This window comes from Misgurnus anguillicaudatus, chromosome 15 (assembly GCF_027580225.2).
Source record: "Misgurnus anguillicaudatus chromosome 15, ASM2758022v2, whole genome shotgun sequence".
In the NCBI taxonomy this organism is placed as follows: domain Eukaryota; kingdom Metazoa; phylum Chordata; class Actinopteri; order Cypriniformes; family Cobitidae; genus Misgurnus; species Misgurnus anguillicaudatus.
The window spans coordinates 22,923,493-22,943,006 of NC_073351.2; positions in this window are offsets into that span (position 1 = coordinate 22,923,493).

The following is a 19,514-nucleotide window of genomic DNA, read 5'->3' on the forward strand; positions in this document are numbered from 1 at the left end:
CTTCATTTTAGAGTGTCGTAGAGACATGGGGGTGGGCTCATTTTACTCAGGCATCCAATCAGTCTCTCAAGATCGTCCCATAGCTATTAAGCCACGCCCCTAGCAACCATTTTTGGGCACCCTAGCAACTTATTCCATAGACTGCCATTATAAATTGCGCAGATGGATATCTTTGCAGCACAGTGTCGCAGAGACATGGGGGTGGGCTCATTTTACTCAGGCATCCAATCAGTCTCTGAGGATTCTTATCGAGGTATTAAGCCACGCCCCTAGCAACCAAATATGAGCACCCTAGCAACATAATAAACAAAGCCTTATATCTCTGGATCCGAACATCATAGAGGCATGGGGGTTGGGTCTTTTGGTCATGTTAGCCTTATGCTAGCTTCATGCTAAGTCATACTAGCTTCATGCTAGTTTCATGCTAGCTTAATGCTAATTTCATAATAAATCTTGCTAACTTCATGCTTATTCATGTTAGCATCATGCTAGCTTCATGCTAATTCATGTTAGCATCATGCTAGCTTCATGCTAATTCATGTTAGTATCATGCTAGCTTCATGCTAATTTATGTTAGCATCATGCTAGCTTTATGCAAATTCATGTTAGAATCATGCTAGCTACATGCTAATTCATGTTAGCATCATGCTAGCTTCATGCTAATTCATGTTAGCATCATGCTAGCTTCATGCTAATTCATGTTAGCATCATGCTAGCTTCATGCTAATTCATGTTAGCATCATGCTAGCTTCATGCTAATTCATGTTAGCATCATGCTAGCTTCATGCTTATTCATGTTAGCTTCATGCTAACTTCATGCTAATTCATGTTAGCATCATGCTAGCGTCATGCTAATTAATGTTTGCATCATGCTAGCTTCATGCTAACTTCATGTTAATTCATGTTAACATCATGCTAACTTCATGCTAATTCATGTTAGCATCGTGCTAGCTTTATGCTAATTCATATTAGCATCATGTTAGCTACATGCTAATTAATGTTAGCATCATGCTAGCTTCATGCTAACTTCATGCTAATTCATGTTAGCATCATGCTAACTTCATGCTAATTCATGTTAGCATCATGCTAGCCTCATGCTAATTCATATTAGCATCATGCTAGCTTCATGCTAATTAATGTTAGCATCATCCTAGCTTCATGCTAATTCATGTTAGCATCATGCTAGCTTCATGCTAATTCATGTTAACATCATGCTAGCTTCATGCTAATTCATGTTAGCATCATTCTAGCTTCATGCTAACTTCATGCTAATTCATGTTAGCATCATGCTAACTTCATGCTAATTCATGTTAGCATCATGCTAGCTTCATGCTAATTCATGTTAGCATCATGCTAGCTTCATGCTAATTTATGTTAGCATCATGCTAGCTTCATGCTAACTTCATTCTAATTCATGTTAACATCATGCTATTTTCATGCTAATTCATGTTAACATCATGCTAGCTTCATGCTAATTCATGTTAACATCATGTTAGCTTCATGCTAATTCATGTTAACATCATGTTAGCTTCATGCTAATTCATGTTAGCATCATGCTAGCTTCATGTTAATTCATGTTAGCATCATGCTAACTTCATGCTAATTCATGTTAGCATCATGCTAGCTTCATGCTAATTCATGTTAGCATCATGCTAGCTTCATGCTAATTCATGTTAGCATCATGCTAGCTTCATGTTATTTCATGTTAGCATCATGCTAGCTTCATGCTATTTCATGTAAGCATCATGCTAGCTTCATGCTAATCATGTGAGCTTCATGCTTGCTTCAGGCTAATCATGCTAGCTTCATGATAAATCAGGCTAGCTATATACTTAAACATACTAACAGCCAGATAGCCTACTAAACTAAACATCTGTCAAACCGTTTTAAACGTACAGGCTACGCCTTGTCAAGCCAACATAAAGTTTGTCTTCAAACTTTTCTATCTAGTTATTTATTATATCTTTATTTATTCTTATATCTGGACACTTTTTCGGCGCGTAACTCGTCCCACACGGTTTGTCGTAGACCAATGAAACAGGGCTCAAAATGACCGGCTTATTGAGGACACGTCTGCTATGACTTTTATAAGGGATCGGGTGCAAGATTTCCGAAAGGGGGGCGAAAAACCACCCGAAAAATCCCATTGACTTAACATTGCGCCCAACTTTGACGGGTCATAGCTCAGCTCGAGGATTTGGTAGAAACTTGTGGGTTACAACATTTGAAGAGGGTGGTAGGCTCTGTAACAACATGGATCACAATGGGGTGTAAGTTGTACCCCTGGGGTGTAAGAGGTGCCCAAAAATGCCCAATGAAAAGTCAATGGGGCAAAATCCCATAGACTTACCATTGGAAAAATTTTGACGGGTCATAGGTACGAGTGAGGATTTTGTAGAAACATGTGGGTTACTAAATTTGAAGAGGGTGGTAGGCTATGTAAGAACATACATGACATTGGGGTGTAAGTTGTACCTCTGGGGTGTAAGAGGCACCCGAAAATTCCCATTGACTTATAATGGGGCAGGAAACATGCCCATATAAGGGAATAAAACAGTTCCAGATGGGATATCTTTGCTTTACAGTGTCGTAGAGATAAGTGGGTGGGCTCATTTCACTCGGGCATCCAATCAGTCTCTCAGGATCATCCCAGAGCTATTAAGCCACGCCCCTAGCAACAATTTTGGGCACCCTAGCAACATCTCCCATAGATTGCCATTATAAAATGCCCAGATGGATATCTTTGCAACACAGTGTCATAGAGACATGGGGGTGGGCTCATTTTACTCAGGCATCCAATCAGTCTCTCAGGATCCTTACATAGGTATTAAGCCACGCCCCTAGCAACCACTTTTGAGCACCCTAGCAACATAAAATTCAAACAGTTATATCTCGACATACGAACATCGTAGAGACACGGGGGTTGGACGGTTTGACTCGTGACTCAGAGTGTAATCATTATGGGATGCCAATTTTTTCCCTAGCAACCAAATACAGTACCCTAGCAACAGAGTAAACAAAGCCTTATATCTCCGCATCAGAACATCGTAGAGACACGGGGGTTGGACCGTTTGACTCGTGACTCGGAGTGTAATCATTATGGGATGCCAATTTTTTCCCTAGCAACCAAATACAGTACCCTAGCAACAGAGTAAACAAAGCCTTATATCTCCGCATCAGAACATCGTAGAGACACGGGGGTTGGACCGTTTGACTCGTGACTCGGAGTGTAATCATTATGGGATGTCAATTTTTTCCCTAGCAACCAAATACAGTACCCTATCAACAGAGTAAACAAAGCCTTATATCTCCGCATCAGAACATCGTAGAGACACGAGGGTTGGACCGTTTTACTCGTGACTCAGAGTGTAATCACTATGGGATGTCATTTTTTTCCCTAGCAACCAAATACAGTACCCTAGCAACAGTGTAAACAAAGCCTTATATCTCCGCATCAGAACATCGTAGAGACACGGGGGTTGGACCGTTTGACTCGTGACTCGGAGTGTAATCAGTATGGGATGTCAATTTTTTCCCTAGCAACCAAATACAGTACCCTATCAACAGAGTAAACAAAGCCTTATATCTCCGCATCAGAACATCGTAGAGACACGAGGGTTGGACCGTTTTACTCGTGACTCAGAGTGTAATCACTATGGGATGTCATTTTTTTCCCTAGCAACCAAATACAGTACCCTAGCAACAGTGTAAACAAAGCCTTATATCTCCGCATCAGAACATCGTAGAGACACGGGGGTTGGACCGTTTGACTCGTGACTCGGAGTGTAATCATTATGGGATGTCAATTTTTTCCCTAGCAACCAAATACAGTACCCTAGCAACAGAGTAAACAAAGCCTTATATCTCTGCATCAGAACATCGTAGAGACACGGGGGTTGGACAGTTTGACTCGTGACTCGGAGTGTAATCATTATGGGATGTCAATTTTTCCCTAGCAACCAAATACAGTACCCTAGCAACAGAGTAAACAAAGCCTTATATCTCTGCATCAGAACATCGTAGAGACACGGGGGTTGGACCGTTTGACTCGTGACTCGGAGTGTAATCATTATGGGGTGTCAATTTTTTCCCTAGCAACCAAATACAGTACCCTAGCAACAGAGTAAACAAAGCCTTATATCTCAGCATCAGAACATCGTAGAGACACGGGGGTTGGACTGTTTGACTCGTGACTCGGAGTGTAATCATTATGGGATGTCAATTTTTTCCCTAACAACCAAATACAGTACCCTAGCAACAAAGTAAACAAAGCCTTATATCTCCGCATCGGAACATCGTAGAGACACGGGGGTTGGACCGTTTGACTCGTGACTCGGCATGTAATCACTAGTGGATGCCAATTTTTTCCCTAGCAACCAAATACTGTACCCTAGCAACAGTGTAAACAAAGCCTTATATCTCCGCATCAGAACATCGCAGAGACACAGGGGTTGGACCGTTTTACTCGTGACTCGGCATGTAATCACTAGTGGATGCCAATTTTTTCCCTAGCAACCAAATACAGTACCCTAGCAACAGAGTAAACAAAGCCTTATATCTCCGCATCAGAACATCGTAGAGACACGGGGGTTGGACCGTTTGACTTATGACTCGGAGAGTAATCACTAGTGGATGCCATTTTTTTCCCTAGCAACCAAATACAGTACCCTAGCAACAGAGTAAACAAAGCCTTATATCTCCGTATCAGAACATTGTAGAGACATGGGGTTTGGACCGTTTGACTCGTGACCCGGAGTGTAATCACTATTGGAAGTCAAATTTTTCCCTAGCAACCAAATACAGTACCCTAGCAACCGAATAAACAAAGCCTTATATCTCCGCATCAGAACATCGTATAGAGACAGGGTTTGGATCGTTTTACTCGTGACTGGAAGTATGATCATATACTGTCCCCAAAAATTTGCCACGGCAAGCACCACTCACATTTTCTTCAGGAAATGTACCTATCTAGTTATGTTGGCTTGAAAAAGCCAACATACTGTTCTTCATCTTAATCTTATTAGTGGTGCTTGCATTTATGCAAGGCATCACTATTACTATTGCTCATACTTATTATTTATTATATCTTTATTTATTCTTATATCTGGACACTTTTTCGGCGCGTAACTCGTCCCACACGGTTTGTCGTAGACCAATGAAACAGGGCTCAAAATGACCGGCTTATTGAGGACACGTCTGCTATGACTTTTATAAGGGATCGGGTGCAAGATTTCCGAAAGGGGGGCGAAAAACCACCCGAAAAATCCCATTGACTTAACATTGCGCCCAACTTTGATGGGTCATAGCTCCGCTCGAGGATTTTATAGAAACATGTGGGTTACAACATTTGAAGAGGGTGGTAGGCTCTGTAACAACATGGATCACAATGGGGTGTAAGTTGTACCCCTGGGGTGTAAGAGGTGCCCAAAAATGCCCAATGAAAAGTCAATGGGGCAAAATCCTATAGACTTACCATTGGAAAAATTTTGACGGGTCATAGGTACGAGTGAGGATTTTGTAGAAACATGTGGGTTACTAAATTTGAAGAGGGTGGTAGGCTATGTAAGAACATACATGACATTGGGGTGTAAGTTGTACCTCTGGGGTGTAAGAGGCACCCGAAAATTCCCATTGACTTATAATGGGGCAGGAAACATGCCCATATAAGGGAATAAAACAGTTCCAGATGGGATATCTTTGCTTTACAGTGTCGTAGAGATAAGTGGGTGGGCTCATTTCACTCGGGCATCCAATCAGTCTCTCAGGATCATCCCAGAGCTATTAAGCCACGCCCCTAGCAACAATTTTGGGCACCCTAGCAACATCTCCCATAGACTGCCATTATAAAATGCCCAGATGGATATCTTTGCAACACAGTGTCATAGAGACATGGGGGTGGGCTCATTTTACTCAGGCATCCAATCAGTCTCTCAGGATCCTTACATAGGTATTAAGCCACGCCCCTAGCAACCACTTTTGAGCACCCTAGCAACATAAAATTCAAACCGTTATATCTCTGCATCAAAACATCATAGAGACACGGGGGTTGGACCGTTTGACTCGTGACTCGGAGTGTAATCATTATGGGATGCCAATTTTTTCCCTAGCAACCAAATACAGTACCCTAGCAACAGAGTAAACAAAGCCTTATATCTCCGCATCAGAACATCGTAGAGACACAGGGGTTGGACCGTTTGACTCGTGACTCTGAGTGTAATCATTATGGGATGCCAATTTTTTCCCTAGCAACCAAATACAGTACCCTAGCAACAGAGTAAACAAAGCCTTATATCTCTGCATCAGAACATCGTAGAGACACGGGGGTTGGACCGTTTTAATCGTAACTCAGAGTTTAATCATAATGGTATCACATATATTGCACTAGAAACCAAATACAGTACCCTAGAAACAGAGTAAACAAAGCCTTATATCTCCGCACCAGAACATCGTAGAGACACGGGGGTTGGACCGTTTGACTCGTGACTCAGAGTGTAATCATTATGGGATGCCAATTTTTTCCCTAGCAACCAAATACAGTACCCTAGCAACAGAGTAAACAAAGCCTTATATCTCCGCACCAGAACATCGTAGAGACACGGGGGTTGGACCGTTTGACTCGTGACTCAGAGTGTAATCATTATGGGATGCCAATTTTTTCCCTAGCAACCAAATACAGTACCCTAGCAACAGAGTAAACAAAGCCTTATATCTCCGCATCAGAACATCGTAGAGACACGGGGGTTGGACCGTTTGACTAGTGACTCAAAGTGTAATCATTATGGGATGCCAATTTTTTCCCTAGCAACCAAATACAGTACCCTAGCAACAGAGTAAACAAAGCCTTATATCTCCGCATCAGAACATCTTAGAGACACGGGGGTTGGACCGTTTGACTCGTAACTCGGAGTGTAATCATTATGGGATGCCAATTTTTTCACTAGCAACCAAATACAGTCCCCTAGCAACAGACTTAACAAAGCCTTATATCTCCGCAACAGAACATCGTAGAGACACGGGGGTTGGACCGTTTGACTCGTGACTCGGCATGTAATCACTAGTGGATGCCAATTTTTTCCCTAGCAACCAAATACAGTACCCTAGCAACAGAGTAAACAAAGCCTTATATCTCCGCATCAGAACATCGTAAAGACACAGGAGTTGGATCTTTTTACTTTTGATTTGGAGTATAATCATATACTGTCGTCCGAAATTTGCCACGGCAAGCACCACTTCACATTTTCTTCAGGAAATGTACCTATCTAGTTATTATTATTCTTATGCTCCCCCACTTTTTCTGACTGTAACTCCTCCTAGAGCTTTCAAGCTACACCCACAAAACGTAACAAAACTTTTAAGACTGGTCCGTAGATTTATGCTATGACTTTTCTAACTGATGGGACCTACCGAATTCCTAAACGGGGCGCTCAAACACCCCAAAAATTCCATTGACTTAACATTACGACCAACTTTGACGGGTCATAGCTGCGAACGAGAAATTTGTAGAAACTTGTGGCTTATCACAGTTGAAGAGGCTGGCAGGCTCTGTAAGAACATACATCACATTGGGGTGTAAGCTGTACCCCTGGGGTGTAAGAGGCCCCCAAATTTCCCCATTGACTTATAATGGGGCAGGAAACACGCCCATATAAGGGAATAAAAACTTCCCAGAAGGAATATCTTCATTCTAGAGTGTCGTAGAGACATGGGGGTGGGCTTATTTTACTCAGGCATCCAATCAGTCTTTCAGGATCTCTCCAAAGCTATTAAGCCACGCCCCTAGCAACCATTTTGGGCACCCTAGCAACATCTCCCATAGACTGCCATTATAAAATGCCCAGATGGATATCTTTGCATCACACTGTCATAGAGACATGGGGGTGGGCTCATTTTACTCAGGCATCCAATCAGTCTCTCAGGATTCTTACAGAGTTATTAAGCCACGCCCCTAGCAACCAAATATGAGCACCCTAGCAACAGAACAAACAAAGCCTTATATCTCCGCTTCAGAACATCATAGAGACACGGGGGTTGGACCGTTTTACTTGTGGCTTGAAGGGTGATCATTATGGGATGCCAATTTTCTCCCTAGCAACCAAACTTAGTACCCTAGCAACGGAATAAACAAAGCCTTATATCTCCGCTTCAGAACATCATAGAGACACGGGGGTTGGGCCGTTTTACTTGTGGCTTGAAGTGTGATCATTATGGGATGCCAATTTTTTCCCTAGCAACCAAACTTAGTACCCTAGCAACGGAATAAACAAAGCCTTATATCTCCGCTTCAGAACATCTTAGAGACGCGGGGGTTGGACCGTTTTACTTGTGGCTTGAAGGTTGATCATTATGGGATGCCAATTTTCTCCCTAGCAACCAAACTTAGTACCCTAGCAACGGAATAAACAAAGCCTTATATCTCCGCTTCAGAACATCTTAGAGACACGGGGGTTGGACCGTTTTACTTGTGGCTTGAAGGGGGATCATTATGGGATGCCAATTTTCTCCCTAGCAACCAAACTTTGTACCCTAGCAACGGAATAAACCAAGCCTTATATCTCCGCTTCAGAACATCATAGAGACATGGGGGTTGGACCGTTTTACTTGTGGCTTGAAGAGTGATCATTATGGGATGCCAATTTTCTGCCTAGCAACCAAACTTAGTACCCTAGCAACAGAATAAACAAAGCCTTATATCTCCGCTTCAGAACATCTTAGAGACACGGGGGTTGGACCGTTTTACTTGTGGCTTGAAGGTTGATCATTATGGGATGCCAATTTTCTCCCTAGCAACCAAACTTAGTACCCTAGCAACGGAATAAACAAAGCCTTATATCTCCGCTTCAGAACATCATAGAGACACGGGGGTTGGACCGTTTTACTTGTGGCTTGAAGGTTGATCATTATGGGATGCCAATTTTCTCCCTAGCAACCAAACTTAGTACCCTAGCAACAGAACAAACAAAGCCTTATATCTCCGCTTCAGAACATCATAGAGACACGGGGGTTGGACCGTTTTACTTGTGGCTTGAAGTGTAATCATTATGGGATGCCGATTTTCTCCCTAGCAACCAAACTTAGTACCCTAGCAACGGAATAAACAAAGCCTTATATCTTTGCTTCAGAACATCTTAGAGACACGGGGGTTGGACCGTTTTACTTGTGGCTTGAAGTGTGATCATTATGGGATGCCAATTTTCGCCCTAGCAACCAAACTTAGTACCCTAGCAACTGAACAAACAAAGCCTTATATCTCCACAACAGAACATCATAGAGACACAGGGGTTGGACCGTTTTACTTGTGGCTTAAAGTGTAATCATTATGGGATGCCGATTTTCTCCCTAGCAACCAAACTTAGTACCCTAGCAACGGAACAAACAAAGCCTTATATCTCCGCATCAGAACATCATAGAAACATGGGGGTTGGGTCTTTAAACATGTTAGCTTTATGCTGACTTTATGCTAAATCATGTTAGCTTCATGCTTAATCAGGCTAGCTTTATGCTAAATTATGTTAGCTTTATTTTAAAAAGCTTCATACTTAAGCATACCAACAACAAGATAGCCTACTAAACCAAACTTCTGTCAAACTTCTGTCAAACTGTCTTAAAAGTTCAGACCAGGCTTTGTCAAGCCAACATAAAGTTTGTCCTCAAACTTTAATATCTAGTTATTATTTTTCTTTAATGCACATTATCTAAGCTGGTATGTGTGTAGCTGGTGTGATATGGAGCTTTTGATGTTTTAAAGGAAAGCAGTAGATGGCAGCAGTGCACAACCCTTAGGATCCAGTTCAGCCATATCTCCGTTATTATAGGAAAGTCTCCCATGCACCTGCTTGGCCCTGTTTGTGCTTGCTTTGGGTTAAAGGTCACGTTCTTCCTGATACCATTTTTTTTAAACCCTAGTTAGTGTGTAATGTTGCTATAATAGCATAAATAATACCTGTAAAATGATAAAGCTCAAAGTTCACTGCCAGGCAATATATTTTCTTCAATAGAATTCCTCTTTAAAAGCATACAACGAACGGCCGGTTTGGACTACAGCCCTTTATTTCCTGCTTTAATGACGTCAGTAAAACAGTTCGTTGACTAAACTCCGCCCACATGAGTACTAAGCTGCTTGCAAATCACTGCACACTAAACAAACTACACAATCAGAACTCGATACGTATTTCTGAAGGAGGGACTTCACATAACAAGGAAGACATCAGTCTGTTTTGAGGACAGTGAAAACTGCGCTATACAGATAAGTAAACTGTGTGAAAAATACCGCGTTTTTTACACGTGAAACATGAACACATGTTATATTGCCCACTATAAACACAAAGCTTCAAAATCACAGACAAAAGCAAGACTCAAAGCTCCCATTCTAAGGAAAATATTATCAAATTAAGTTTCAAGGCTTTCAAACTTAAAGCGTAACTAAACCCCTGGTCAGAGCCTGACTCCGCCCACTGGCAATATTTAAAAAATGCAAGAAAAGTGGGCAGATCCCAACAGGGATAGAGGGGACGAACTAAGCTCGTACCAAGTGTGTGGTGAGATCGTAACAAGGGCGTGGTGAGCTTGAATCTGCTTACGTCACAAGTCATTTTTTGGACTCAACATCCAATAGGAAAATTCAACTGCAGTAGCCACCGTTCAACCTGAAGAGGGCAGCACTCAGACGTTTTTACACCATATATTGCAGTTTTGAAACACTTTATATCCAAATGTCAAAAAAGTTACTAAAATCACTGAACAGCACTAAAAAAGCATCATTCTTACAGATCATTAACTAAAAAAAGTTGGTTTAGGGTTTAGTTACACTTTAAGTCCTCAATGTGACGACTTCCATATGTTTATACTTTTTGTATATATGTCCAGCAGTTTTTATAGCATGTTCAGAAGATCTAAGACTGGTGTGTAGTTTATAATGTGGATGACAACATTAACATCATTATATAGGAGAAACTGTAGCCACAACCGCAGATGTACCTTTAGCTCGCTAGAAGAGGATTACATTAGCAACTCCAAGGTTATTGGTTTAAAACCCAGGAGCACATATTTTTGTTGCCAAATGCATAAATGTAAATTCACGATTAAGCACTTGAGCACAGATTTTATAGTGCTCTGCAAGCATACAAACTCGTCCATATTAAACTGCGATACCATTTTTTTTTTTAAAGAATTACTGTTTCTCTCGACTTGACTCCTGACCAAACTAGACGTAATTTAAAGTGCACAAAATGTACTCTAGCCAGTAGCCATAGCTGCTTGACTTTTTTTGCTTTAGTTGTTGGTTAGGGCTAAAATGTTAGAAATTGATTGTTTGCTGCTTTGAATGGTAGCAATTTTCTATTTGAGAAGAAGGTGCATCTGTGTGTCAAAGTAGAGCGAAGCGGTAGCAATTTTGATAAAGTACCCTATATGTCAGGGATGGGCAATTTCGGTTCTGGAGGGCCGCAGAGTTTAGCTCCAACTTGCCTCAGCACACCTGCCTAAAAGTTTCTAGTATGCCTAGTAAGACCTTAATTGCCTGCTTCAGGTGTGTTTAATTATGGTTGGAGCTAAACTCTGCAGGACCTCCAGGACCGAAGTTGCCCATCCCTGCTATATGTGGACCATGTCTATGGAGTTTAAAGCCCAGACATTCCTCTTCAAATGAAAACGAGACATTCCAAAGTATTTTCCAAATATTTTAACTTTCCTCCTGGACTTATATCTTTGATTAAAAAGATTGCTTACGAGGTCCAAACGGCAAATTTAATTTAGAAAGAATGTAAAATTCCCCCAATATTTTTTAACAAGCTTACATGAGGCTTGGGGGTCAGTATGCAAAGGTTTTATTTGCTCAGAGAAAGAATGCTGGGTATGTTTTCATAACTGAATCAGCCCCTATGTCCTTCTGCTGTGTTTATAATATATCAGCTGAGAATAAAACATGACTGTAGCTTATCTAATAAAATAAATAACCTTCGAAACCATTTACCCATTATTGTACAATACTTTTTTGACAGAAAGGGAATAGATCAGTTTTAGTTATAAAGAGAACAGTACATGATCTCTCTCTCTTTATGTATACAGTATATATATCAACCACACAGCTAAAGGTTGATGTCTGAATAACTCATCTGCTCCTCTGACTCAATTGCAATTTAAAAGCACTAGAGAGTGACTAAAATGGAGCGCCTCCAAGAGAGGGTCAAGGGCTCCAAGCGGCGAGCAGACATTAAACTCACTTGTGCAACCCATCAAGTGCTCTGCTTTTTGACCATACACTGTTTGATGAGCCACACTACAATATAATCATTTGGTTTGCCAAGCCATGGCTCAACCATCAAAAATGTTTTGTTGTGATGGAACATTAGATAATGCATTAGGATTATGATCCAATAGAAAGAGTGACAGACATGACCAGGTTTGAAAGAAGTTCATCACTAGAAATATAGCCATCTACAAAAAAACACAGATCAATCACTTACGCTAGCCTGGTTGGAGTGAAAAACACTACAGTGCTCAATAGAACGTTACTGTTATAGTGAGGTTATTGATTTATGCCCGCGGTAGATTTAAAAGCAATTTTAATGCATCTTTATTTACTGTAAAGGTAATCAGGTATAAAGGTAATTTACTTCGAAATATAAATATAGTTTTATTTCTTTAAGAGCTTTAAACCTGTGGTGCACTGCAATGCTTGATTCCGATTGGTCAGTGGTGACATTCCAATGTTTGTTACTCCCACATAACATTCATATTAATTTGTTTTAATATATTTATATATATATATTTTTTTAAAACAAATGAGTTATCTCAGCTTTTTGTTGGGGTCCTGATCATTCTGTGGGGATTTATTTTGCAATGGCAATCGGGATGGTTGGTTGTACGTTATCCATTACTTTAAGCTTAAAGGAACACTTTTTTGGTAAAATATGCTAATTTTCCAGCTCTCCTAGAGTTAAACATTTGATGTTTAACGTTTTGGAATCCAATTAAGGTTGCGATTTTTTAGGCGATATAGCTAGGAACTATACTCTCATTCCACAGTAATAATCAAGGAACTTTGCTGCCGTACCATGGGTGCAACAGGTGCAATGATATTACGCAGCGCCTGAAAACAGCTCTCCAGCTCTGCAACTACACAAACTTAGTGCCGTCACATTGAAAGTTACCTAGCTGGGGACTATTTTCGGGCACGGCGTAATTGTGCACTGTGCCTGCTGCACCCATGGCAGCAAAGTTTCTTAATTATTACGCCGGAATGAGAGTATATAGTTCCTAGCCATATTGGCCTAGAAAAGCAAAACTTTTAATTTTCCGTTGGTCTTTGTACACGATGTAACTACAGAAGAGTCAAGTTTTAAATAGGAAAATATCAAAACTCATTGGTCATTTTTTAAGCAATGCTAATGGTCTAACCAGATTCAATGAATTATGCTAAGCTATGCTAAAAGGGGTACCGCCAGACCCGGAGATCGTCTGAATGGATTCCAAAACTGTAATACTCAAATGTTTATGTTTAGGGGATTTGGAAAATGAGCCTATTTTCAGAAAAAGTGGAGTGTTCCTTTAACTGGTACATCTTGTTCTGTGTAAAATCAACAGTGCCTTGAGGACAAAACACCACCTCTGTCAAAAATAAATTAATGATATTTATGCATTTGGCAGATGCTTTTATCCAAAACGACTTACAGTGCATTACAAGCTTTACATTTTTAAAAGTATTTGTGTTCCCTAGGTTTAAACCCATGACCTTTTGCGCTGCAAACACAATACTCTACCATTGAGCTATACAGGTAACCTGATTTCTCTCGACACATATTATTCATCAAATACTTTTGCTGTGAATCTGTTTAATGAGCATGAGGCCCTTCATCACATTTGGCGAATTCCAATAAGACATGATCATCCCTATGCTAATTCCCTTCAAAGATAAAAACTGTTGATCTTCGAAGATAAACACTTCAGAGGGATTTGCGCAATACTGTGACCAATTAAAATACAGAGCAATGAAAAACAACATCATATTCTCTTTATCCGGAGTGACTTATGTGGCATCCCCTTCCTGGAGTTCCCTTTAGAGGGGGAAATATCCCATTTTGAATGCACCCTTTGAAACTTGGGTCCCTGGGTGCATCCCAATTCAGGGTCTGGATCCTTTTAAGGCCAGAGTCAAGACTCTGTATTTGAAGGCTGCAGCCCCTAAAGTCCACAAGGCGTACTGAAATGGGACGGTCTAGCCTACTGGGGGAGTTGCATCACTTGCTGTTCCCGCAAACTACGCTTGTCAGCAGGACACAACAGCTGAGACCATATCAGACTTTTAAAAATAAATATGGAGCCAGATATTTTTTATTTTATTTTAGAAAAAATATAAAACACTGATGACACATTACCCAACAGTATATAAAATTTACCAACCTTAGAAATTTACAAAAGACAAATGCAACATGCACAGTTTTGCATCAATAAAAATAATTCACATCATTAAAACATCATTTATACTAGTAAAATAGTGACAACAAGAACCTTTAAAGGGGATATATCATGAAAATCTGACTTTTTTATTTTTAAGTGCTATAATTGGGTTCCCAGTGCATCTATCTACCTAAAAAATGTGAGAAAGATCAACCCATTAACTTAGTTTTGGTAAACCATTCTCTGCAAGCACGTAAAAAATAGGTCATGGCAATTTGGCTCTTCTTGTTATGTCAGAAAGGATAATACCGTCCCTTAATCTGCACTATCCAACCATGGCACTGCCATGTAGTGCAGATATCAGCTTATTTGCATTTAAAAGGACACACCCAAAATGGCACACTTTTGCTCACAACTACAAAGTGGCAATTTTAACATGCTATAATAAATTATCTATGATATTTTGAGCTAAAACTTTACTTTAATATGTACTCTGGAGACACCAAAGATTTATTTGACATCTTTAAAAAGTATTGTGACTCCCCTTTAATTTGCAAAACATAATTTTTTATTAAACTACAGTTCTGAATGTTTATTTCAAGATACCCAGACGTCACCGTGTGCATTAAATCTTGGGATAGCCAAGGCTGTGAATGATCAATCAATGAATCCAGGGTATCAGAGGAAAGAAAGTCCACATTTGGAGGTAGCAGGAGAGAATCCTTCGAATTGCGACAGCCTTCGTTGCGGCCCGGACCGATGATGTCATTGGCCTTCAAATATGGCCTTGGAAGGCCGCAGCCCCTGTGAGTACTTGGACCTGAATACAACTCGAATGTGGCATGCACATGGATCACAGCACCCCTCTAGTGTGTGGTCCAGTTTCTTCATTTTTACATTTTGACTATTATCATTTGCAACTGTTTACTATGTCTTGTCCAAAAAAGTGGATTTTTGTTTTTAGAAGTGGCAAAAACACTTGCATGCACTTAGATGATTTTGCAGTGAAATTTGTTAAATTCCAATGAAAAGTAAAGTATTTCAAATCTATTAGTGATATTAAATATTCTGCAAAGAAACAAATTGGATCAGGTCAGAGGAGGACTGCTTAGCTAAATGCAACAGCCGTCATTTGACTCATTTCTAGATTATTTTTTTAACAAAGTGAAAGTAATTATCTACTTAAGTGCTTAACCTGCAAAAAAATACACAAAAAAGAATTTAAGTGTGCTGAGAGAATGCTAGAGAACTTCCTGCTTGAATTCACACTGTTAATTAGTCAGCGTGGCTTTTCGAAGTAAATGATTGCATGGTTTATCTGCTATTTGGATGATTAATTTCTGCAGAGTCTTTTTTTGTCCTCCGTGAGTTGCTTGGCACAGGAGAAATGGACTCGCAAAATAATTTGGAGTAAGACAGCCTTCTAATGAGCTTCTCACATATTTCCTCAACAAGCTTAACCATTACAAATGCAAATTTCTCCATGTTTATTTCATGCATATATGTAATCAGTCCGCATACTCTGTTTTTATTTAATTTATTCATTTGAATTAAATATTCAGCATAGTATAATTATACGTCTTCCATTTCAACTGACACCCCAGAAAAACGTTATCTGTTTATTGCAAGCTGCCTTTTGATCCATGTTTGATATAATGTGTAAACCAGGTGTCCTTGAGCTTCACGGCCTGTCGGGTCACGTCAGTGTAGGAGTCTTCAATACACAGGCTGTTGCTGTTTTGCCAGTTTTGCCATGTTTGGGTGATGCTATGTATAACATACGTGCTTAGGAAATGAACCGTCAACACCTATGTTGGGCTTTGCTTCCTTCAGATGCTGTAAACAGGGCTAGCTTGCCGCCTCAATTAATTATTTAACTACTGGGAAACTGTCTGGTTATGGTGGTCGGCTGAGGCCGTTTAGCAGAATTAGTTTGAGGGATGTGGCAGGGAGGGACCTGTATTTCCTACTTCACTCGCATATCACAATGCCAACATCCCCCATGGGCAATGAGGTTTCGAAGGACGTGTAGTGGTTCGCAGAGGCTGAACCACAGATGAGGCTGCCCTTTAAAGGCCCATATACCTATCTAGATGTGTCCTGGGGAACAGTCACTGACATTAAAACTCAATTAGTGGACGACTGTGTAAATACTGCATGAGCCCAGTGCTTTGCTAATGAAGGCCGAGAGCAGGGTTCCCGCTCTACATCTCGATATGTCAGGACGGTGGCTGCCTGCGAGGGGGCATGTCAGTCCGAAGGGAGGTTAAAATGCAGATGAGTGTTGACAGTCGGGTGCAATTGTCATTCAGTGCGTTTTGTGCCGTCCCCGGGGTCTCATCTCGCTTTACTGTGGTGCTTCACTCCTCTTTGGCTCCTGCTCATCTTTATGCATACCAATATGCAGGGTAAATTGAGATATGAGTTGCATTTTAATGCACTAGGTCAGTCGAATTTATTGGGTCCTGAGGCGTGTTTAAAATGTGGATTGAAAACGGGTGCTTTATAGTTGTCAAGCAAAGGCGCTGCTGCATGTTATCATGTAACACTTGAAGAGTTTGGTTCTAAAACGCAATAAATCCATTTTGACTAATTTCGGTAAAAACTTGTTTTCTATACCAAGAAAGTGACAAGATGAAAACCACTATTTTCTGTTACAAACTTTCACATAGCATCTATAGGTTATAATAACATTAAAAATTCAAAAATTCAAAATGCTATAAATCTATTGAATCAATATATAAATGTGAATTTATCTTTGCCATGTTATATTCATTTGGTTGACTAGTGGTATACAGTGATTAAAATAAAAAACATTAATGGCATTAATCAAAACACTTTGTCAGTTGCATATTAAGAACACTGTCATTGCTGCTGTCATCCTTCGGACGTCGTCACTGAACTTTTTTGACAGCGATCATCTTGGCGGTAAAATGTTTGGGTTCTACTCGATTTTCGTTGACTTCAAATAAAATAATGGAACGTTTTTAATAAGATCCCCTGGGGGGTCAATGTGTTAGCATGACAGAAGCTTGATGCTGTCATGTGAGACAAGCAACAGCCGGCATTTTTACGTTTCTTCCCTGCCACAGAAAAGCACCACAGCTTTATCAATGCTTTCAAAAGTAGTATTTAGTTTTTGTTTGTATAATGATCACAAAGTACAAAGCAGATGAGGAAAACTAGAATTCTGTGTGTATTCAACACGCCACCATTGTTTATTACAATGCGTGGAATGGTGCTCTGTGATTGGTTAAGCGGATTTATTGCATTCTGCAGAGGAGGACTGGCGTTTGGCGTGGTTTGGAAAAAAGGGAGAAAAGATGACAGAATAACACGGCGTATATCGGATTTTGCGTAAAATTAAGAATTTACTTTTGAATGCTGACCTGATACAAAAAAAACTACTTTTTTTAAATGGCGTTTATCACGTTTTGGAACCAAACTCTTCACTTATACCTGATTAGCAGTTCATATTTTCTCTGATTGAGACATTTTATTTCATGAAAATATAATTATCTTTCTGAAATAAGACAATGTTATTCTTATCAAATATATGAATTTCAGCGTGAATGCCAAAAAACTCGATCACAGTAATCTTCCAGAAAAAGCAACATACGAAATAAGTGGTTCCCACAAAATAAATATTCTTTGTGTATCACTATTCAAGGATGAATGAGCTGTTCATTATTTTCCCTTCAGGGTCTTTGTATCTGACAGCGTTTTAACTAACTGCAGCTGTCTGTTGTTTTCTTCCTTGAATCCTCCTGCTCGTGCTCTTACACTCTTAACAGGCTGTGACCTCGCAGCGGTGACAGTCTGCCAGAACTGATTTCCGTTGACTCGCTTTGCTGTGACCACTGCGAGTCCTTCACAGAGCTGTATGGTTACATGGGTTGTTGTTGGCTTTGTTCAGTTGCATGGTTGCGCTGTGTTGGGAAGCCACATGCAGCCTTTTTGATGACGTAGTTCAGTAGACGAAGGAAAAATAGCTGATTAAATTAAGGCTACTTAGAGATGTCATTTTATGTTGTTTCATATAACTACAACAACTAATAAAACATGTAATTGAACATTTATTTTTAATTTAAAGGGAATAATATTCCCTAATATTTCTTATTGATGACTCAAATTATTATTCATTTTCTCAGCTCATTGATATTAAAGTAGTGGTTGACCGATATGATTTTTTTTGGCCGATGCCGACACAGATAGCTATTGAGAATAGAGGTGCATTGATATATCGGCCAATGATGCTTGCTATGCTTCTCAATGAATTACGGTGAAATATCGCTACGTCCAAAAGCCAGAGGGCGCTCTCGTGCAGTAAGTCAGTGTGCGCTGCAGACGAAGAACCATACACATGCAGCTATGACCATAAAGATGTATAGACTGTTTTATCGTGCGCTGACGTGATATACATCTGGATCCAAACTTTACTTCTGGTTTCGTTTTTTTAATGGTCTGACTAGTTGCTAAACTGATCTCTTGAACAAATGCCTCGTCGAAAATAACAAATGTTTTGGTTTCCTGGGTAATCTGTGTGTTGTTTTTTTGCTTGTTATATAAATAAACTACTTTTAAATAACTTTGTTGTTATTTATTCTTAGCGGAGTTTACCGGAAGTTACGTGTTGACCACTTGTTTATGTTGTTACTGCTGAAACCGTCTATAAAGGCTAGATGTCTCGCCCACACTACTGGCCAATTGAGTGGAACGTCCGCATTTTGGCAGCCATCCTAAAACAGGGCGCTCGCTCACTCGTAGCATTAAGTTTTAATGGTGCAGGTACTTTTAAAAGACCATAACTTGTTAATTTTTTACCGATTTTCTAACGGTTTGGTTTGTTACAAACGTCAAAGATGTACCTATGGCACTGCATACTTATATAAAAAAAAAAATGAAACATGTTAAAGCATCCAGAATTATAGCCACGTTAATAACGTTTGTAAAAAACCAAACCGTTTGAAAATCGGTGGAAAATTTAGCAGGTTATGGTCATTTAAGGGTACCTGCACCATTGAGCTCGGTGCTGCGAGTGAGCGAGCTGTCTGGGGTAGGAGGGCCGCCAGGTGATGACGTTAGAGACTCCGCCGTAAGACATCTAGCCATCTATGTAT